The sequence below is a fragment of the Arachis stenosperma genome, chromosome 3 (assembly GCF_014773155.1).
Source record: "Arachis stenosperma cultivar V10309 chromosome 3, arast.V10309.gnm1.PFL2, whole genome shotgun sequence".
Lineage (NCBI taxonomy): Eukaryota > Viridiplantae > Streptophyta > Magnoliopsida > Fabales > Fabaceae > Arachis > Arachis stenosperma.
The window spans coordinates 70578572-70602228 of NC_080379.1; the positions used below are offsets into that span (position 1 = coordinate 70578572).

At 40.6% G+C, this 23657-nt stretch overlaps 1 non-coding gene across 1 annotated transcript; it reads right to left on the reverse strand.

The window, feature by feature from the left end:
• Positions 1 to 16195: 16195 nt before the first annotated feature.
• On the reverse strand, positions 16196 to 16303 carry LOC130970948 (small nucleolar RNA R71). The gene has a single exon (XR_009082191.1). It is a non-coding gene; the product is annotated as a small nucleolar RNA R71 (small nucleolar RNA).
• Positions 16304 to 23657: the final 7354 nt, after the last annotated feature.

Genomic DNA, 23657 nt, shown 5'->3' on the forward strand with positions numbered 1-23657 from the left:
CAAAACGTGATCACTAGATTCAAAATACAATCCAGGATGATAATATGATAGTAAAAAGTTCTATTTATAATAAACTAGCTCCTAGGGTTTACATGAGTAAGTAATTGATGCATAAATCCACTTCCGGGGCCCACTTGGTGTATGCTTGGGCTGAGCTTGATCAATCCACGAGCTGAGGCTCCTCTTGGAGTTGAACTCCGAGTTATGACGTGTTTTGGGCGTTCAACTCCGGATCATGACGTTTTTCTGGCGTTTAACTCCAGACAGCAGCATGTACTTGGGCATGGCATGCCACTTAGAATTCTGGGCATGGCATGCCAGTTCTAATGGCCAGAGAGGAGATTTTGATGCATCATTGAGGTGTGGCACGCCAGTTTTGGGCGTGGAACACAAGCTTCACAACATATGGGCCGTGGCACGCCAAAAGTGGGCGTGGCACGCTAGGCTACCTGACAGACTGACCTCTTCACCTTTAAATGAGCATAACTTGAGTTTCAGAGATCCAAATGAGTTGATTCTAAAGGCGTTGGAAAGCTAACATCCAGGGCTTTCCAACCATATATAATATATTATAGTGGACATTTATTTTGAGACCCAACCAACTCCATTATTTTAACGTTGCAAAGTGGGTCATACTCCAAAAGGCAAAATCAAGTGGGAGTGGCACTTGGAACCACACGCCAAATTCTTCCTGCAGCCCCCAACCTTCAACCAAGTCTACTGCAACTCTCATTCAAGCCACAATTGTCAACCAATCAAGGCCACAAGAAGCATCTAGAATAGTTTATTTTCATTTCATTGTAATTTGCTTTTAATTTCATTTAAGTTTGTAATTTAAGAGAGCCTATATAAAGGCCTTAGTTTCATAGAAATTAGAAAAATCTATTAGGCTGGACACATTTGGAGGAGTGAGTCTTCGGACCCTCCTTCCCACCATTGTCTTCTCCTTTTCCATTTTCTTACATGTAAGTATCTTAGTTATGAATTACTAACTCTTTCCATTGGGAAAGAGAGCTCTATTGTTCTTCAATGGATTGATTGTTTTTATTCCTCTTCTTCTATTAATCTCTCTTTGATTTACTAGAAAGGATTTCGTTCTTCATTCTAGCATTCAATTATTTTGGAAAAGAGATTGAATGTATTTGGGTTTTATGGGAACCTTGGGAGAGGAATCATAAAATCATGCTTGAAATCCTTTCTCACACTTTAGTAGGATATGTGTTTTAGTGTTTGGATATGGTGACATATAATCCTCCCTCTACTTGGACCTATGAGGATGTGTGGTTTAATCAGGGAACAAGCTTCATATCTTCTCATGAGCAATTAGACCAAGGAATTGGCTATTGATCAAAATTTGAGAGATTGAGTCACCAAGGAATTGGGGCTCAATCAATCATGATTGCCAAGAGGTCAATAAGTGCATGATTGAAGATGAGATGAAATCAATTAATCCGGAGAAAGTAATATCTCTTGATCCCAATGTTTATTTTATCTTTCTTTCTTTTATTTACTTTGTGGTTATTTATATTTTCTGCACTTTACATTTCCAGCACTTTACTTTCTTGTACTTTACTTTCCTTGCCATTTACTTTCTTGCACTTTATTGCTTTCTTTTACTTTCATGTCATTTACTTTTCTTGTTGCTTATCACACAAAATCGAATCGTCTAACTAGGATAATTAATCAACTATTGCTTGCTTAATCCAATTAATCTCTGTGGATACGATCCCACTCCATTGTGGGTTATTACTTGACGACAATTTGGTGCGCTTGCCAAAGAACGGATTCATTATATGTGGGTAGTGAATTCCGGTCATCAGTGGACCCGTTCTTTAATTTCATTGTTCTTATTTTTCTGTTTTTTGGTTTTTATGCTCTATGTTTTGTCTATATTTATGTCTTTATTGCATGATCATTAGTGTCTAGTGTCTATGTCTTAAAGCTATGAATGTCCCATGAATCCTTCACTTTTCTTAAATGAAAAATGTTTCTAAGTGCAAAAGAACAAGAAGTATATGTATTTCGAATTCTATCTTGAAATTAGTTTAATTATTTTGATGTGGTGGCAATACTTTTTGTTTTCTGAATGAATGATTGAACAGTGCATATTTTTTATAGTGAAGTTTATGAATGTTAAAATTGTTGGCTCTTGAAAGAGTAATCGAAAAAGAGAAATGTTATTGATAATCTAAAAAAATCATAAAATTGATTCTTGAAGCAAGAAAAAGCAGTGAAAAATACAAAGCTTGCGAAAAAAAATGGCAAAAAATAAAGAAAAAGAAAGAAAAAGAAAAAGCAAACAGAAAAAGCCAATAGCTCTTTAAACCAAAAGGCAAGAGCAAAAAGCCAGTAACCCTTTAAACTAAAAGGCAAGGGTAAAGAGGATCCAAAGCTTTGAGAATCATTGGATAGGAGGGCCCAAAGGAATAAAATCCTGGCCTAAGTGGCTAAATCAAGCTATCCCTAACCATGTGCTTGTGTCATGAAGGTCCAAGTGAAAAGCTTGGGACTGAGTGGTTAAAGTCGTGATCCAAAGCAAAAGAGTGTGCTTAAGAACTCTGGACACCTCTAACTGGGGACTCTAGCAAAGCTGAGTCACAATCTGAAAAGGTTCACCCAGTTATGTGTCTGTGGCATTTATGTATCCGGTGGTAATACTGGAAAACAAGATGCTTAAGGTCACGGCCAAGACTCATAAGTAGCTATGTTCAAGAATCAACATACTAAACTAGGAGAATCAATAACACTATCTGAATTCTGAGTTCCTATGGATGCCAATCATTCTAAACTTCAAAGGATAAAGTGAGATGCCAAAACTATTCAGAAGCAAAAAGCTACAAGTCCCGCTCATCTAATTAGAACTAAGCTTCATTAATATTTTGGGATTTATTGTATATGCTCTTCTTTTTATCTTATTTTGTTTTTAGTTGCTTGGGGACAAGCAACAATTTAAGTTCGGTGTTGTGATGAGCGGATAACTTATACGCTTTTTGGCATTGTTTTTAGGTAGTTTCTAGTATATGATAAACCACTATTTTATGGTTTATATTGCGCTAAATTGAGTGATTTTTCATCCATTATTCTCACGCTTATTCATAGAAATTGCCTGGTTTTACATTTGCCTTCCTAATCATGTACTATGATTGAAAACATGTTTCCTGGGCCTTTAAATTGCTAATATTAACCCTCTCTTATTACCATTCGATGTCATGATATGTGTCTTAAGTGATTACAGAGATTACAGGGCAGGAATGGCTTAGAGGAGGGAAAGGAAGCATGCAAAAGTGGAAGGAATAAAAGAAATTAAAGGAACTGCAAAGCTGTCAGCCCTGACCTCTTCACACTCAAACGGCCATAACCTAAGCTACAGAGGTCCAAATGAGGCGGTTCTAGTTGCGGTGGAAAGCTAACGTCTGGGGCTTCGCAATGATATATAATTTGCTATAGCTGCCTTGAAGCCAGGTGACGTGAACGCGTGGATCACGCGGACGCGTGACCTGGCCAAAACCCAATCCACGGGAACGCGTGGACAATGCTTCCGCGTGACTTTGCAGCGACCTGTACGTACCAGAAATTGCTTGGGGCAATTTTTGGGCTATTTTGACCTAGTTCTCGGCCCAAAAAACACATATTAGAGGCTATAAAGTGGGGGAATCCATCCATTCATGGAGAAGCTGATAAATCACAATTTTAGGTTTTAGATGTAGTTTTTAGAGAGAGAGGCTCTCTCCTCTCTCTTAGGTTTTAGGATTTAGAATTTCTTTTAGGATTAGGATTTCTACTTCTCAATTCCAGTTTCAATGTTCCTTTTATTTATTCTCTCAATTTGGTTTATGAACTCTTTATGTTTAGATTGATTTTCTATTTAATACAATTTGAGGTATTTCAGATATATAATTTTAATTTAGCCTATTACACTCTTAGCTTTGGTTGAGTAATTAGAGATTCTTGAGTTATCAAACTCCTTGTTGATTAAAATTGGAATTCTTTGCTGATTAATTTGTACTCCAATAACTCTAGTCTTTCCATAGTAGTTGACTAGGACTGGAGGATCAAATTAATTAGTCCGCTTGACTTTCCTTTATTTAGTAAGGGCTAACTAAAGTGGGAGCAAAGTCCGATTCTCATCACACCTGATAAGGATAACTAGGATAGGACTTCAATTTTTTATACCTTGCCAAGAGATTTTATAATTATTAATTTATTTTCCTTGCCATTTAAATAACCTGTTCCTTATTTTAAAAATCCAAAATTATACTGTTTTCTTTAACCAATAATAAATCATACCTCCCTACATTTCCTTGAGAGATGACCGAGGTTTAAATACTTCGGTTATAAATTTTATTGGGTTTTATTACTTATGACAATCAAGCTTTTCTACGAAAAGAATTCCTTGACGGTTTAGAAGCTATACTTGCAATGAGGATTTATTTTGTGAAAATTCTAGACCGCACAGGAATTCAGTTCGTCAAAATGGAGCCGTTGCCGGGGAATTGCAAACATGTGCCCTATTATTGGTTATTATAAATATTTTCTTTTTCTTATTTATTTATTTTTGTTTTTGTTTTTAATTTTTATTAGTTACTATGAGTTCTCACCTCCACCGCTTCGAGTTTGGTTCTAATATTGTTGAAAGGAATGGAAGCTATAATAGGAATATGCATCAAGGTCAAAACAATCGAAGATGGATGGAGCCACAAAGATCTGATCAACCCTTTCAGCAACAACACCTTCCAAGATACCATGGACAACGACCATTCTACAATGCATGTCAAGACAATAGTTATGGTGGACCCTCTCGTGACAACCAACACCCACCAAATTACTATGGTCAATAGTCATTCCAAGGTGCGTACCAAGATGATAGATATGGTGGACCCCTTGTAGCTACCAACAAGCCCCATCCTATGATTATGAACCACCTCCACAACATGCCTTTAAACTACTAAACTCACAAGCCCCTTTCTGTCATTCACCTCCATATGACCCTAACCCTCAACCACCATACCAACCACCTTATGAGCCATATGAACCATATATAGAACCACCCCAATTCCAACCTAATTACTCCCAAGAACCACCACCTCAATATTCACCATCTCCATATTCATCAATCCAAGAGCACTATGATCCTACTTATGATAGCCGAGCGCAAAAAGAATCAAGTGATCGTCTCAAGGAAACAGTGGAAAAACTTCATGCAACCCTTCGCCAACTGGATCAAGCGATAAATCGATTACCTTCCCGACGTTCGGACATTCAAGGAACCCCCATGGCTTCATGTGGAGAATCTACTGAAGAACGTGGCATGAAGGAGAAGTTAAAAACTCCGGTGGACAGTGAGCAGCACGATTTTATATTAGAACAATTAGAAGAAGCTACGCCTGCCATTGAAGAGGAAAAAGTGGTTGAAGACTTAGGAGATGCAGAACCTCTATAGGAAATTCAAGTCATAGAGCCTTCTTCTAAGACGTTTGAATTTGATGTTGAGAAGGGTGTACAACCTCCAAGGCATACCATGGTTGAAGACTTTGAAGGGGATGATCAAGAGATATATTTAATCATTGATGAATTCTTATCTACATTTGAATCCCCTACCATTGGACTTGACATCGAGATTAAAGAAGAAGAAGCACAACCTCGCATGCCCTTGGTGAACAATGAAGAAGAGATCGAATTGGAAGAAAGCTACCAAAAGGAAGAGGTTGATATTGAAGAAGCTTGCAAAGAGGTGGAAGTCATCAAAGAAGAGCCCAAGGGAATGGAGCTGGAAATCACCTTGCCAAGATTGTTGGAGACCTCTCCCCCAAAGCCATTACCATCCAATACAACATTCAAGTGGGTAAAATACTTATCCTTAACTTTTGCTTTCCCACTTGAATATGGGCTACTTGAAACAGATGGTCAGCTTAGAGCTCTTTGTGGCATTAAGAGTAAAAGGGAGATGGGTAGTGGTTGTCAACACCATCCTAGGTTCGTTATGGTTGGAAGCTCAAAATCTAAATGCAAGGGTTGGTGGAAAGCTCGATTGAAAAGGTCTAGGAAGCTGTCTGGATGTCTTAGTGAGAATTTCCATTGTGTGCCACCCGGTTGGAACAATGATGAACAAGGAAAAGACGGGTGCAAAAACAAGGTTTGGGACCCTGGAGTTCAGTCCAACAATCAACACTTTTGGGGCCTTGCCACTTATTTCAGATTGCTTGACGGTTGTATGCGCCTAGTTTGGGATCCGGAGGCCACTGGAATTACAAATATTTGTGGAGATTCCTGGATGAGTTCAAGCATAAGCCACCATGACAGGGAGCTCACCAAATGTCCAACTTAAGGACTTTAACTAAAAGTCCTAGGTGGGAGACAACCCACCATGATATGATCATTCTTTTCCAGTCTTAGTTTTATTTTACTTTGTTTTCTTCTTAGTTTTATTTTATCCTATTTTTATTAGTGCTCATTCATCATGTCAGCATCTGCATTCTGCATTCTGCATATTAAAAAAATGAAGAGCACGCGACACGCCAGCGTTGCTGACGCGTCCGCGTCATATGTGCATGCGACAAAAAGGAAGAATAAACAGAAAGTCACGCGGGAGCATGGCTGGAGGCGTGCTTTAAGCACAAACATGCCCACGCGTACGCGTCCCCGACGCGTCCGCGTCACTTGAAAAAAATCAGCCACCCACGAGTATGCGTGACCCTGCAAAATCGGCGTAAAAAGGTGTATGGGAGAGAGTTAGGATGGAGTGGGGCTGGAATGGTGCTAGAAGCACAACGCCCCATCGCGCGAACGCGTACCTCATGCGTCTGCGTCAATTTGGAAGTAAGGCCATCCACGCGTGCGCGTCACCCACGCGCACGCGTCACCTTAAATTTTGGCAACTAGGCTTCTGAGTCAGAGTGTTGCGCGAGCGCACGGCTGCTCTCGCGCCACAGGCGCAAATCAAGTCACGCGTCCGCGGGACTAACGCGTCCGCGTCACTTGAAGATTTTGGAAATCAGGCGAACGCGTGACCCACGCGTCCGGGTCACATACGACGCACAGTTTTACTACATCAGCACCAGATATCTTATCTTTTCCCCAATCATATTTCTCTCTTCTCCCTTTTTAATTCTCTCTTATTCCTTGCTTCTTCCTTACTCTTTCTCACTTTCTACTTCTTTATCTCTTTAACTTCTCATCCTTCTTCACTTCCATTCTAGTTTACTTAATCTATTTGCATACTTTGATTCATTGCATTTTAATTTTGTGCATATTTTTATTTTCTTTTCTAAATTTATTATTTTTCAATTGGTGTTAAGATTTTCTTATTCAACTATTGCATTTTTTCTTGAATTATTCCGGTGCTTCATGACTTGTTTTATTTTGATTAGGTATTATTATTCATAAGTCAATGCTAACTTTATAATACTAGTATTTCTTTTGCATTGTGATTCCAGGGTGGTGCACGAAATTGTGATCACTACAACTCAAATAATCCCTAGTAATGGCTCCAAAGACTTGGTGCTCAATACCATGGCATAAACACAACTTCGCACAACTAACCAGCAAGTGCACTGGGTCGTCCAAGTAATAAACCTTACGCGAGTAAGGGTCGATCCCACGGAGATTGTTGGTATGAAGCAAGCTATGGTCACCTTGTAAATCTTAGTCAGGCAGACTCAAATGGGTATAGATGATGAATAAAACATAAAGATAAAGATAGAGATACTTATGTATATCATTGGTGAGAGCTTCAGATAAGCGTATGAAGATGCTTTCCATTCCGTCTCTCTGCTTTCCTACTGTCTTCATCCAATCCTTCTTACTCCTTTCCATGGCAAGCTTATACAAGGGTTTCACCGTTGTCAGTGGCTACCTCCCATCCTCTCAGTGGAAATGTTCAACGCACCCTGTCACGGCACGGCTATCCATCTGTCGGTTCTCGATCAGGCCGGAATAGAATCTAGTGATTCTTTTGCGTCTGTCACTAACGCCCCGCCCTCAGGAGTTTGAAGCACGTCACAGTCATTCAATCATTGAATCCTACTCAGAATACCACAGACAAGGTTAGACCTTCCGGATTCTCTTGAATGCCGCCATCAGTTCTTGCCTATACCACGAAGACTCTGATCTCACGGAATGGCTGGCTCGTTTGTCAGGCAAGCACTCGGTTGTCAGGCGATCAACCATGCATCGTATATCAGGAATCCAAGAGATATTCACCCAATCTAAGGTAGAACGGAGGTGGTTGTCAGTCACACGTTCATAGGTGAGAATGATGATGAGTGTCACGGATCATCACATTCATCAAGTTGAAGAACAAGTGATATCTTGGACAAAGAACTAGCGGAATTGAATAGAAGAACAATAGTAATTGCATTAATACTCGAGGTACAGCAGAGCTCCACACCTTAATCTATGGTGTGTAGAAACTCCACCGTTGAAAATACATAAGAACAAGGTCTGGGCATGGCCGTGAGGCCAGCCTCCCAATGATCTAAGATAGCATAAGAACAAAGATAGCTACCAAGATATCTAAATACAATAGTAAAAGGTCCTACTTATAGAGAACTAGTAGCCTAAGGTTTACAAAGATGAGTAAATGACATAAAAATCCACTTCCGGGCCCACTTGGTGTGTGCTTGGGCTGAGCAATGAAGCATTTTCGTGTAGAGACTCTTCTTGGAGTTAAACGCCAGCTTTTATGCCAGTTTGGGTGTTTAACTCCCATTTAGGTGCCAGTTTCGGCGTTTAACGCTGGGAAATCTGAAGGTGACTTTGAACGCCGGTTTGGGCCATCAAATCTTGGGCAAAGTATGGACTATCATATATTGCTGGAAAGCCCAGGACGTCTACTTTCCAACGCCGTTGAGAGCGCGCCAATTGGGCTTCTGAAGCTCCAGAAAATCCACTTCGAGTGCAGGGAGGTCAGAATCCAACAGCATCTGCAGTCCTTTTCAGTCTCTGAATCAGATTTTTGCTCAGGTCCCTCAATTTCAGCCAGAAAATACCTGAAATCACAGAAAAACACACAAACTCATAGTAAAGTCCAGAAAAGTGAATTTTAACTAAAAACTAATAAAAATATACTAAGAACTCAACTAAAACTACTAAAAACATACTAAAAACAATGCCAAAAAGCGTACAAATTATCCGCTCATCACAACACCAAACTTAAATTGTTGCTTGTCCTCAAGCAACTGAAAATCAAATAAGATAAAAAGAAGAGAATATGCAATGAACTCCAAAAACATCTATGAAGATCAGTATTAATTAGATGAGCGGGGCTTTTAGCTTTTTGCCTCTGAATAGTTTTGGCATCTCACTTTATCCTTTGAAATTCAGAATGATTGGCTTCTTTAGGAACTCAGAATCCAGATAGTGTTATTGATTCTCCTAGTTAAGTATGATGATTCTTGAACACAGCTACTTCATGAGTCTTGGCCGTGGCCCAAAGCACTCTGTCTTCCAGTATTACCACCGGATACATACATGCCACAGACACATAATTGGGTGAACCTTTTCAGATTGTGACTCAGCTTTGCTAGAGTCCCCAACTAGAGGTGTCCAGGGTTCTTAAGCACACTCTTTTTGCCTTGGATCACAACTTTATTTCTTTCTTTTTCTTTCTTTTTCTCTTTCTTTTTCGTTTTTTTTTTCGCCTCTTTTTTTTTGTATTCACTGCTTTTTCTTGCTTCAAGAATCATTTTTATGATTTTTCAGATCCTCAGTAACATGTCTCTTTTTTCATCATTCTTTCAAGAGCCAACATTCATGAACCACAAATTCAAAAGACATATGCACTGTTTAAGCATACATTCAGAAGACAAAAGTGTTGCCACCACATAAAAATAATTAAACTGTTATAAAATTCAAAATTCATGCAATTCTTCTCCTTTTCAATTAAGAACATTGTTTGTTTAAGAAAGGTGATGGATTCATAGGACATTCATAACTTTAAGGCATAGACACTAAGACACTAATGATCATAAGACACAAACATGGACAAACATAAAGCATAAATTTTCGAAAAACAAGAAAATAAAGAACAAGGAGATTAAAGAATGGGTCCACCTTAGTGATGGCGGCTTGTTCTTCCTCTTGAAGGTCTTATGGAGTGCTTGAGCTCCTCAATATCTCTTCCTTGTCTTTGTTGCTCCTCTCTCATGATTCTTTGATCTTCTCTAATTTCATGGAGGAGGATGGAATGTTCTTGGTGCTCCACCCTTAGTTGTCCCATGTTGGAACTCAATTCTCCTAGGGAGGTGTTAATTTGCTCCCAATAGTTTTGTGGAGGAAAGTGCATCCCTTGAGGTATCTCAGGGATCTCATGATGAGAAGGGTCTCTTGTTTGCTCCATCCTTTTCTTAGTGATGGGCTTATCCTCATCAATGGGGATGTCTCCTTCTATGTCCACTCCAACTGAATAACAGAGGTGACAAATAAGATGAGGAAAGGCTAACCTTGCCAAGGTAGAGGACTTGTCCGCCACCTTATAGAGTTCTTGGGCTATAACCTCATGAACTTCTACTTCTTCTCCAATCATGATGCTATGAATCATGATGGCCCGGTCTAGAGTAACTTCGGACCGGTTGCTAGTGGGAATGATTGAGCGTTAGATAAACTCCAACCATCCTCTAGCCACGGGCTTGAGGTCATGCCTTCTCAATTGAACCGGCTTTCCTCTTGAATCTCTCTTCCATTGTGCGCCCTCTTCACATATGACTGTGAGGACTTGGTCCAACCTTTGATCAAAGTTGACCCTTCTAGTGTAAGGATGTTCATCTCCTTGCATCATAGGCAAGTTGAATGCCAACCTTACATTTTTCGGACTAAAATCCAAGTATTTCCCCCGAACCATAGTAAGCCAATTCTTTGGATCCGGGTTCACACTTTGATCATGGTTCTTGGTGATCCATGCATTGGCATAGAACTCTTGAACTATTAAGATTCTGACTTGTTGAATGGGGTTGGTAAGAACTTCCCAACCTCTTCTTCGGATCTCATGTCGGATCTCCGGATATTCACTCTTTTTGAGTGAAAAAGGGACCTCGGGGATCACCTTCTTCAAGGCCACAACTTCATAGAAGTGGTCTTGATGCACCCTTGAGATGAATCTCTCCATCTCCCATGACTCGGAGGTGGAAGCTTTTGCCTTCCCTTTCCTCTTTCTAGAGGTTTCTCCGGCCTTGGATGCCATAAATGGTTATGGAAAAACAAAAAGCAATGCTTTTACCACACCAAACTTAAAAGGTTTGCTCGTCCTCGAGCAAAAGAAGAAAGAAGAGAGTAGAAGAAGAAGAAATGAGGAAGAAGGGAATGGCTTTGTGTTCGGCCAAAGAGGGGGAGAAGTGGTGTTTAGGTTGTGTGAAAATGAAGGGGTGAAGAAGGGTTTATATAGGAGAGGGGGGGCTCATGGTTCGGTCATGTATTGGTGGGTTTGGGAGGGAAAGTGGTTTGAATTTGAAGGGTGAGGTAGGTGGGGTTTTATGAAGGATGGATGTGAGTGGTGAAGAGAAAGATGGGATTTGATAGGTGAAGGGTTTTTGGGGAAGAGGTGTTGAGGTGATTGGTGAATGGGTGAAGAAGAGAGAGAGTGGTGGGGTAGGTGGGGATCCTGTGGGGTCCACAGATCCTGAGGTGTCAAGGAAAAGTCATCCCTGCACCAAATGGCATACAAAATCACGTTTTGAGCCAATTCTGGCATTAAACGCCGGGCTGGTGCCCATTTCTGGCATTTAACGCCAGGTTCTTGCCCTTTTCTGGCGTTTAACGCCAGTCTGGTGCCCCTTTCTGGCGTTAAATGCCCAGAATGGTGCCAGACTGGGCGTTAAACGCCCACCTGCTAGCCTTACTGGCGTTTAAACGCCAGTAAGTTCTTCCTCCAGGGTGTGCTATTTTTCTTTCTGTTTTTCATTCTGTTTTTGCTTTTTCAATTGATTTTGTGACTTCTTATGATCATCAACCTACAAAAAAACATAAAATAACAAAAGGAAATAGATAAAATATAACATTGGGTTGCCTCCCAACAAGCGCTTCTTTAATGTCAGTAGCTTGACAGAGGGCTCTCATGGAGCCTCACAAATGATCAGACCAATGTTGGAACCTCCCAACACCAAACTTAGAGTTTGAATGTGGGGGTTCAACACCAAACTTAGAGTTTGGTTGTGGCCTCCCAACACCAAACTTAGAGTTTGACTGTGGGGGCTCTGTTTGACTCTGATTTGAGAGAAGCTCTTCATGCTTCCTCTCCATGGTGACAGAGGGATATCCTTGAGCCTTAAACACAAAGGATTCTTCATTCACTTGAATGATCAGTTCACCTCCATCAACATCAATCACAGCCTTTGCTGTGGCTAGGAAGGGTCTGCCAAGGATGATGGTTTCATCCATGCACTTCCCAGTCTCTAGGACTATGAAATCAGCAGGGATGTAATGGTTTTCAATCTTCACCAAAACATCCTCTACAAGTCTGTGAGCTTGTTTTCTTGAGTTGTCTGCTGATGAGCGGATAATTTGTACCCTTTTTGGCATTGTTTTTAGTATGTTTTTAGTAGTTTTAGTTAAGTTCTTAGTATATTTTTATTAGTTTTTAGTTAAAATTCACTTTTCTGGATTTTACTATGAGTTTGTGTGTTTTTCTGTGATTTCAGGTATTTTCTGGCTGAAATTGAGGGACCTGAGCAAAAATCTGATCCAGAGACTGAAAAGGACTGCAGATGCTGTTGGATTCTGACCTCCCTGCACTCGAAGTGGATTTTCTGGAGCTACAGAAGCCCAGTTGGCGCGCTCTCAACGGCGTTGGAAAGTAGACATCCTGGGCTTTCCAGCAATATATGATAGTCCATACTTTGCCCAAGATTTGATGGCCCAAACCGGCGTTCAAAGTCACCCTCAGAAATTCCAGCGTTAAACGCCGGAACTGGCACCTAAATGGGAGTTAAACGCCCAAACTGGCATAAAAGCTGGTGTTTAACTCCAAGAAGAGTCTCTACACGAAATTGCTTCATTGCTCAGCCCAAGCACACACCAAGTGGGCCCGGAAGTGGATTTTTATGTCATTTACTCATCTCTGTACACCCTAGGCTACTAGTTTCTTATAAATAGGACCTCTTACTATTGTATTTTCATCTTTGAATTATTTTTAGATCCTTTGATCATCTTTGGACATCTAGTTCTTAGATCATTGGGAGGCTGGCCATTCGGCCATGCCTAGACCTCGTTCTTATGTATTTTCAACGGTGGAGTTTCTACACACCATAGATTAAGGTGTGGAGCTCTGCTGTACCTCGAGTATTAATGCAATTACTATTGTTCTTCTATTCAATTCCGCTTGTTCTTTGTCCAAGATATCACTTGTTCTTTAACTTGATGAATGTGATGATCCGTGACACTCATCATCATTCTCACCTATGAACAAGGTGACTGACAACCACTTTTGTTCTACAAGCAATCAAGGCTCTAGTGAATATCTCTTGGATTCCTGATACACGATGCATGGTTGATCGCCTGACAACCGAGTGCTCGCCTGACAAACGAGCCAGCCATTCCGTGAGATCAGAGTCTTCGTGGTATAGGCAAGAACTGATGGCGGCATTCAAGAGAATCCGGAAGGTCTAACCTTGTCTGTGGTATTCTGAGTAGGATTCAATGATTGAATGACTGTGACGTGCTTCAAACTCCTAGCAGGCGGGCGTTAGTGACAGACGCAAAAGAATCACTGGATTCTATTCCGGCCTGACCGAGAACCGACAGCTGATTAGCCATATGCTGTGACAGAGCATAGGAACATTTTCACTGAGAGGATGGGAGGTAGCCACTGACAACGGTGAAACCCTACATAAGCTTGCCATGGAAAGGAGTAAGAAGGATTGGAAGAAGACAGTAGGAAAGCAGAGAGACGGAAGGGAAGGCATCTTCATACGCTTATCTGAAGTTCCTACCAATGAATTACATAAGTACCTCTATCTTTATCTTTATGCTTTATTCGTATATCACTATACCCATTTGAGTCTGCCTGACTAAGATTTACAAGGTGACCATAGCTTGCTTCATACCGACAATCTCCGTGGGATCGACCCTTACTCGCGTAAGGTTTATTACTTGGACGACCCAGTGCACTTGCTGGTTAGTTGTGCAAAGTTGTGTAGTGGTCACAATATCGCGCACCAAGTTCTTGGCGCCGTTGCCGGGGATTGTTTTGTGTATGGACAACTGACGGTTCATCTTGTTGCTTAGATTAGGTATTATTCTTCAGAGTTCTTAAGAATGAATTCTAGTGTTTCAAGGTGATGTTCTTGTCATCACCAAAGCTGATTGATCTTCATCAATTTAGCTCTTGAATGCAATGTCCTGCTGAAGCTTGGCTAGCCATGTCTAATTCCTTTAGACTAAAGCTTTAGACTAACATTGCATGATTCCTGGAATTCTCATTAAGAATTTTGATACCTTTATTTTCTTTTCCATATAATTTTCGAAAAAAAAAAGCACAAAAAATTTACAAAATCATAAAAACCAAAAATATTTTATGTTTCTTGTTTGAGTCTAGTGTCTCATCTTAAGTTTGGTGTCAATTGCATGCATTCATTCATGTGTCTTAAGGATCTTCAAGTAATTCTTGATTATTTCTTACTCTGATCTTTGAATTCTCTGGACTTGAGTGTTTTGTGTGTCTCATATGCATTCTCATTAGTGTCAGTAGTATACAAACTGCTAAGTTTGGTGTCTTGCATGCATTGTTATTTGATTTTAGTTGCATTTTGATTATAAAAAAAAATCCAAAATATTTTTAATTGTGTCTTTTCAAGTCAATAATACAGAGAATGAAGATTCAGAACATGCAGCAGAGGAATTACACAGAAAAAGCTGGGCGTTCAAAACGCCCAGTGAAGAAGACAGACTGGCGTTTAAACGCCAGCCAGGGTACCTGTTGGGCGTTTAACGCCCAAAAGGGTATAGTTTTGGGCGTTAAACGCCAGAATGTGCACCATTCTGGGTGTTTAACGCCAGGATGGCACAAGGGGGAGGATTTTGTTTTCAAAATCAAATTTTTTCAAGTTTTCAAAGTTTTTCAAAATCAAATCTTTTTCAAATCATATCTTTTCAATCAAATGTTTTCAAAATTAATCTCTTTCCTTTTTCAAAGATACTTGCTATCAATTAATGATTTGATTCAACATTTCAAGTATGTTGCCTTTTCTGTTGAGAAAGGTTTAATGTTTGAATCATATCTTTTCTTGTAGCCAAGTTTTTATTTTTCAAAATCAAATCTTTTTAAAATGTTTTTCAAATCATATCTTCTCAATCACATCTTTTTAAAACTAATCATATCTTCTTAACCACCTCTTTTTCAAAATAGTTTTCAATCAAATCTTTTTTATTTCTAATTTAAAAATCTTTTTCAAAAATCACTTGATTTCTTTTCCACTTTCATTTTCGAAAACTAATTAGTGTTTTTCAAAATATTTCACTTGATTTTCAAATATTACTTCCCTTCTTTTCACATCCTTCTATTTATGGACTAACACTATTCCTTAATGCAAAATTCGAACTCCATCTTCTTTGATAAGTTCGAATTTTCTACCTCTGTCTTCCATTTTTCTTCCTCTGACACCTCAAGGAATCTCTATACTGTGACATAGAGGATTCCATATTTTCTTGTTCTCTTCTCTTTCATATGAGCAGGAACAAAGACAAAGGCATTCTTGTTAAAGCTGACCCTGAACCTGAAAGGACCTTGAAGCGAATGCTAAGAGAAGCTAAGGCACAACTCTTTATTGAGGACCTGACCGAATTCTTCAAAGAAGAAGAAGACATGGCAGCCAAAAACAACAACAATGCCAACAATACAAGGATGGTGCTGGGTGACTTTACTGCACCTACTCCCGACTTCTATGGGAGAAGCATCTCTATCCCAGCCATTGGAGCAAACAACTTTGAGCTTAAGCCTCAATTAGTTTCTCTAATGCAACAGAATTGCAAGTTCCATGGACTTCCATTGGAAGATCCTCATCAGTTTTTAGCTGAATTCTTGCAAATCTGTGACACAGTCAAGACTAATGGGGTTGACCCTGAGGTCTATAGACTGATGCTATTCCCTTTTGCTGTAAGAGACAGAGCTAGGACATGGTTGGACTCTCAACCTAAAGAAAGCCTGGACTCTTGGGAAAAGCTAGTCAATGCCTTCTTGGCAAAGTTCTTTCCACCTCAAAAATTGAGTAAGCTTAGAGTGGAAGTCCAAACCTTCAGACAGAAGGATGGAGAATCCCTCTATGAAGCTTGGGAAAGATACAAACAATTGATCAGAAAATGTCCTTCCGACATGCTTTCTGAATGGAGCATCATAGGTATTTTCTATGATGGTCTCTCTGAACTATCCAAGATGTCTTTGAATAGCTCTGCTGGAGGATCTCTTCATTTGAAGAAGACGCCTACAGAAGCTCAAGAGCTAATAGAAATGGTTGCAAATAACCAATTCATGTACACTTCTGAAAGGAATCCTGTGAACAATGGGACCAATCAGAAGAAAGGAGTTCTTGAGATTGATACTCTGAATGCCATTTTGGCTCAGAACAAGATATTGACTCAACAATTCAATTTGATTTCTCAAAGTCTGTCTGGAATGCAAAGTGCACCAAGCAGTACTAAGGATGCTTCATCTGAAGAAGAAGCCTATGATCCTGAGAACCCTTCAATGGAAGAGGTGAATTACCTAGGAGAACCCTATGGAAACACCTATAATTCTTCATGGAGAAATCACCCAAATTTCTCATGGAAGAATCAAGAGAGACCTCAACAAGGTTTTAACAACAATAATGGTGGAAAAAACAGGTTTAGCAATGGCAAGCCTTTTCCATCATCTTCTCAGCAACAAACAGAGAATTCTAAGCAGAACCCCTCTGACTTAGCAACTATGGTCTCTGATCTAATCAAAACCACTCAAAGTTTCATGACTGAAACAAGGTCCTCCATTAGGAATTTGGAGCACAAGTGGGACAGCTGAGCAAGAAAGTTACTGAACTCCCTCCTAGTACTCTCCCAAGCAACACAGAAGAAATCCAAAAGGAGAGTGCAAGGCCATCAACATGGCCGAATTTGGAGAGGAAGGAGAGGAAGTGAACGCCACTGAGGAAGACCTCAGTGGGCGTGCACTGACCTCCATTGAGTTCCCCAATGAGGAACCATGGGAATCTGAGGCTCAAAATGAGACCATAGAGATTCCATTGGACTTACTTCTGCCTTTCATGAGCTCTGATAAGTATTATTCCTCTGAAGAGGATGAGTATGTCACTGAAGAGCAAGTTGCTAAATACCTTGGAGCAATCATGAAGCTAAATGACAAGTTATTTGGAAATGAGACTTGGGAGAATGAACCTCCTTTGCTCACCAAAGAACTGGATGACTTGTCTAAGCAGAAATTACCTCAAAAGAGACAAGATCCTGGGAAGTTTTCAATACCTTTTACCATAGGCAACATGACCTTCAAGAAGGCTCTGTGTGACTTAGGGTCAAGTGTAAACCTCATGCCTCTCTCTGTAATGGAGAAGCTAGGGATCTTTGAGGTGCAAGCTGCAAGAATCTCATTAGAGATGGCAGACAACTCAAGAAAACAAGCTCATGGACTTGTAGAGGATGTTTTGGTGAAGATTGAAAACCATTACATCCCTGCGGATTTCATAATCCTAGAGACTGGGAAGTGCATGGATGAAACCATCATCCTTGGCAGACCCTTCCTGGCCACAGCAAAGGCTGTGATTGATGTTGATAGAGGAGAGTTGATCATTCAAGTGAATGAAGAATCCTTGGTGTTTAAGGCTCAAGGATATCCCTCTGTCATCATGGAGAGGAAGCATGAAGAGCTTCTCTCAAATCAGAGACAAACAGAGCCCCCACAGTCAAACTCTAAGTTTGGTGTTGGGAGGCCACAACCAAACTCTAAGTTTGGTGTTGAACCCCCACATTCAAACTCTAAGTTTGGTGTTGGGAGGTTCCAACATTGCTCTGAGAAAATGTGAGGCTCCATGAGAGTCATCTGTCAAGCTACTGACATTAAAGAAGCGCTTGTTGGGAGGCAACCCAATGTTATATTTTATCTATTTTCTTTTGTTATTTTATGTTTTTTGTAGGTTGATGATCATGAGAAGTCACAAAATCAATTGAAAAAGCAAAAACAGAATGAAAAACAGGAAGAAAAACAGCACACCCTGGAGGAAGAACTTACTGGCGTTTAAACGCCAGTAAGGCTAGCAGGTGGGCGTTTAACGCCCAGTCTGGCACCATTCTGGGCGTTTAACGCCAGAAAGGGGCACCAGACTAGCGTTAAACGCCAGAAAAGGGCAAGAACCTGGCGTTAAATGCCAGGAATGGGCACCAGCCCGGCGTTTAACGCCAGAAATGGCTCAAAACGTGATTTTGAATGCCATTTGGTGCAGGGATGACTTTTCCTTGACACCACAGGATCTGTGGACCCCACAGGATCCCCACCAGCCCCACCACTCTCTCTCTCTCCTTCACCCATTCATCAATCACCTCAACTCCTCTTCCCCAAAAAAAAAACCCATCACCTATCAAATCCCTTCTTCCTCTTCACCACTCACATCCATCCTTCATAAAACCCCACCTACCTCACCATTCAAATTCAAACCACTTTCCCACCCAAACCCACCCTCACTTGACCGAACCATGACCCCCCCTTCTCCTATATATACCCTTCTTCACCCCTTCATTTTCACATAACCTAAACACCACTTCTCCCCCTCTTTGGCCGAACACAAAGCCATTCCCTTCTTCCTCATTTCTTCTTCTTCTACTCTCTTCTTTCTTTTTTTGCTCGAGGACGAGCAAACCTTTTAAGTTTGGTGTGGTAAAAGCGTTGCTTTTTTGTTTTTCCCTAACCATTTATGGCATCCAAGGCTGGAGAAACCTCTAGAAAGAGGAAAGGGAAGGCAAAAGCTTCTACCTCCGAGTCATGGGAGATGGAAAGATTCATCTCAAGGGTGCATCAAGACCACTTCTATGAAGTTGTGGCCTTGAAGAAGGTGATCCCTGAGGTCCCTTTTTCACTCAAAAAGGGTGAATATCCGGAGATTCGACATGAGACCCGAAGAAGAGGTTGGGAAGTTCTTACCAACCCCATTCAACAAGTCGGAATCTTGATGGTTCAAGAGTTCTATGCCAATGCATGGATCACCAAGAACCATGATCAAAATGGGAACCCGAATCCAAAGAATTATCTTACTATGGTTCGGGGGAAATACTTGGATTTTAGTCCGGAAAGTGTAAGGTTGGCATTCAATTTGCCCATGATGCAAGGAGATGAACATCCTTACACTAGAAGGGTCAACTTTGATCAAAGGTTGGACCAAGTCCTCACAGACATTTGTGAAGAGGGCACTCAATGGAAGAGAGATTCAAGAGGCAAGCCGGTTCAATTGAGAAGGCATGACCTCAAATCCGTGGCTAGAGGATGGTTGGAGTTTATCCAACGCTCAATCATTCCCACTAGCAACCGGTCCAAAGTTACTCTAGACCGGGCCATCATGATTCATAGCATCATGATTGGAGAAGAAGTGGAAGTTCATGAGGTTATAGCCCAAGAACTCTATAAGGTGGCGGACAAGTCCTCTACCTTAGCAAGGTTAGTCTTTCCTCATCTCATTTGTCATCTCTGTTATTCAGTTGGAGTTGACATAGAGGGAGACATCCCCATTGATGAGGATAAGCCCATCACTAAGAAAAGAATGGAGCACACAAGAGACCCCACTCATCATGAGATCCATGAGATGCCTCAAGGGATGCACTTTCCTCCACAAAACTATTGGGAGCAATTGAACACCTCCCTAGGAGAACTGAGTTCCAACATGGGACAACTAAGGGTGGAGCATCAAGAACACTCCATCATCCTCCATGAAATTAGAGAAGATCAAAGAATCATGAGAGAGGAGCAACAAAAGACAAGGAAGAAACATTGAGGAGCTCAAGCACTCCATAGGATCTTCAAGAGGAAGAAAGAGCCGCCATCACTAAGGTGGACCCGTTCTTTAATCTCCTTGTTCTTTAATTCCTGTTTTTCGAAAATTAGTGCTTATGTTTATCCATGTTTGTGTCTTACGATCATTAGTGTCTTAGTGTCTATGCCTTAAAGTTATGAATGTCCTATGAATCCATCACCTTTCTTAAATGAAAACTGTTTTTATTACAAAAGAACAAGAAGTACAGGATTTCGAATTCATCTTTAAAACTAGCTTAATTAGTTTGATGTGGTGACAATACTTTTTGTCTTCTGAATGTATGATTGAACAGTGCATATGTCTTTTGAATTTGTTGTTCATGAATGTTAAAATTGTTGGCTCTTGAAATAATGATGAAAAAGGAGACATGTTACTGAGGATCTGAAAAATCATAAAAATGATTCTTGAAGCAAGAAAAAGCATGAATACAAAAAAAAAGAAAAAAAAGAGGAGAAAGAGAAAAGAAAGAAAAGAAAGAAATAAAGTTGTGATCCAAGGCAAAAAGAGTGTGCTTAAGAACCCTGGACACCTCTAATTGGGGACTTTAGCAAAGCTGAGTCACAATCTGAAAAGGTTCACCCAATTATGTGTCTGTGGCATGTATGTATCCGGTGGTAATACTGGAAGACAGAGTGCTTTGGGCCACGGCCAAGACTCAATAAGTAGCTGTGTTCAAGAATCATCATACTTAACTAGGTGAATCAATAACATTATCTGGATTCTGAGTTCCTAAAGAAGCCAATCATTCTGAATTTCAAAGGATAAAGTGAGATGCCAAACTGTTCGGAGGCAAAAAGCTACTAGTCCCGCTCATCTAATTTGGAGCTAAGTTTCATTGATAATTTGGAGTCTATAGTATATTCTCTTCTTTTTATCTTATTTGATTTTCAGTTGCTTGGGGACAAGCAACAATTTAAGTTTGGTGTTGTGATGAGCGGATAATTTGTACCCTTTTTGGCATTGTTTTTAGTATGTTTTTAGTAGTTTTAGTTAAGTTCTTAGTATATTTTTATTAGTTTTTAGTTAAAATTCACTTTTCTGGATTTTACTATGAGTTTGTGTATTTTTCTGTGATTTCAGGTATTTTCTGGCTGAAATTGAGGGACCTGAGCAAAAATCTGATCCAGAGACTGAAAAGGACTGCAGATGCTGTTGGATTCTGACCTCCCTGCACTCGAAGTAGATTTTCTGGAGCTACAGAAGCCCAATTAGCGCGCTCTTAACGGCGTTGGAAAGTAGATATTCTGGGCTTTCCAGCAATATATGATAGTCCATACTTTGCCCAAGATTTGAAGGCCCAAACCGGCGTTCAAAGTCACCCTCAGAAATTCCAGCGTTAAACGCCGGAACTGGCACCTAAATGGGAGTTAAACGCCCAAACTGGCATAAAAGCTGGCGTTTAACTCCAAGAAGAGTCTCTACACGAAATTGCTTCATTGCTCAGCCCAAGCACACACCAAGTGGGCCCGGAAGTGGATTTTTATGTCATTTACTCATCTCTGTACACCCTAGCTACTAGTTTTCTTATAAATAGGACCTCTTACTATTGTATTTTCATCTTTGGATTATTTTTAGATCCTTTGATCATCTTTGGACATCTAGTTCTTAGATCATTGGGAGGCTGGCCATTCGGCCATGCCTAGACCTCGTTCTTATGTATTTTCAACGGTGGAGTTTCTACACACATAGATTAAGGTGTGGAGCTCTGCTGTACCTCGAGTATTAATGCAATTACTATTGTTCTTCTATTCAATTCCGCTTGTTCTTTGTCCAAAATATCACTTGTTCTTCAACTTGATGAATGTGATGATCCGTGACACTCCTCATCATTCTCACCTATGAACAAGGTGACTGACAACCACTTTTGTTCTACAAGCAATCAAGGCTCTAGTGAATATCCTTGGATTCCTGATACACGATGCATGGTTGATCGCCTGACAACCGAGTGCTCGCCGACAAACGAGCCAGTCATTTCGTGAGATCAGAGTCTTCGTGTATAGGCAAGAACTGATGGCGGCATTCAAGAGAATCCGGAAGGTCTAACCTTGTCTGTGGTATTCTGAGTAGGATTCAATGATTGAATGACTGTGACGTGCTTCAACTCCTAGCAGGCGGGCATTAGTGACAGACGCAAAGAATCACTGGATTCTATTCCGGCCTGACCGAGAACCGACAGCTGATTAGCCATATGCTGTGACAGCATAGGAACATTTTCACTGAGAGGATGGGAGGTACCACTGACAACGGTGAACCCTACATAAGCTTGCATGGAAAGGAGTAAGAAGGATTGGAAGAAGACAGTAGGAAAGCAGAGAGACGAAGGGAAGGCATCTTCATACGCTTATCTGAAGTTCCTACCAATGAATTACATAAGTACCTCTATCTTTATCTTTATGCTTTATTCGTATATCACTATACCCATTTGAGTCTGCCTGACTAAGATTTACAAGGTGACCATAGCTTGCTTCATACCGACAATCTCCGTGGGATCGACCCTTACTCGCGTAAGGTTTATTACTTGGACGACCCAGTGCACTTGCTGGTTAGTTGTGCAAAGTTGTGTAGTGGTCACAATTTCGCGCACAATCTGCCATCTCTAATGAGATTCTTGCAGCTTGCACCTCAAAGATCCCTAGCTTCTCCATTACAGAGAGAGGCATGAGGTTTACACTTGACCCTAAGTCACACAGAGCCTTGTTGAAGGTCATGGTACCTATGGTACAAGGTATTGAAAACTTCCCATGATCTTGTCTCTTTTGAGGTAATTTCTGCCTAGACAAGTCATCCAGTTCTTTGGTGAGCAAAGGGGGTTCATCCTCCCAAGTCTCATTTCCAAATAACTTGTCATTTAGCTTCATGATTGCTCCAAGGTATTTGGCAACTTGCTCTTCAGTGACATACTCATCCTCTTCAGAGGAAGAATACTCATCAGAGCTCATGAATGGCAGAAGTAAGTCCAATGGAATCTCTATGGTCTCATTTTGAGCCTCAGATTCCCATGGTTCCTCATTGGGGAACTCAGTGGAGGTTAGTGCACGCCCATTGAGGTCTTCCTCAGTGGTGTTCACTTTCCTCCCTTCCTCTCCAAATTCGGCCATTGATGCCTTGCACTCTCCTTTTGGATTTTCTTCTGTGTTGCTTGGAAGAGTACTTGGAGGGAGTTTAGTAACTTTCTTGCTCAGCTGTCCCACTTGTGCCTCCAAATTCCTAATGGAGTACCTTGTTTCAGTTATGAAACTTTGAGTGGTCTTGATTAGATCAGAGACCATGGTTGCTAAGTCAGAGGGGTTCTGCTTAGAATTCTCTGTCTGTTGCTGAGAAGATGATGGAAAAGGCTTGCTATTGCTAAACCTGTTTCTTCCACCATTATGTTGTTGAAACCTTGTTGTTGAGGTCTCTCTTGATTCTTCCATGAGAAATTTGGATGATTTCTCCATGAAGAATTATAGGTGTTTCCATAGGGTTCTTCTAGGTAATTCACCTCTTCCATTGAAGGGTTCTCAGGATCATAAGCTTCTTCTTCAGATGAAGCATCCTTAGTACTGCCAGGTGCATTTTGCATTCCAGACAGACTTTGAGAGATCAAATTGACTTGTTGAGTCAATATTTTATTCTGAGCCAATATGGCATTCAGAGTATCAATCTCAAGAACTCCTTTCTTCTGATTTGTCC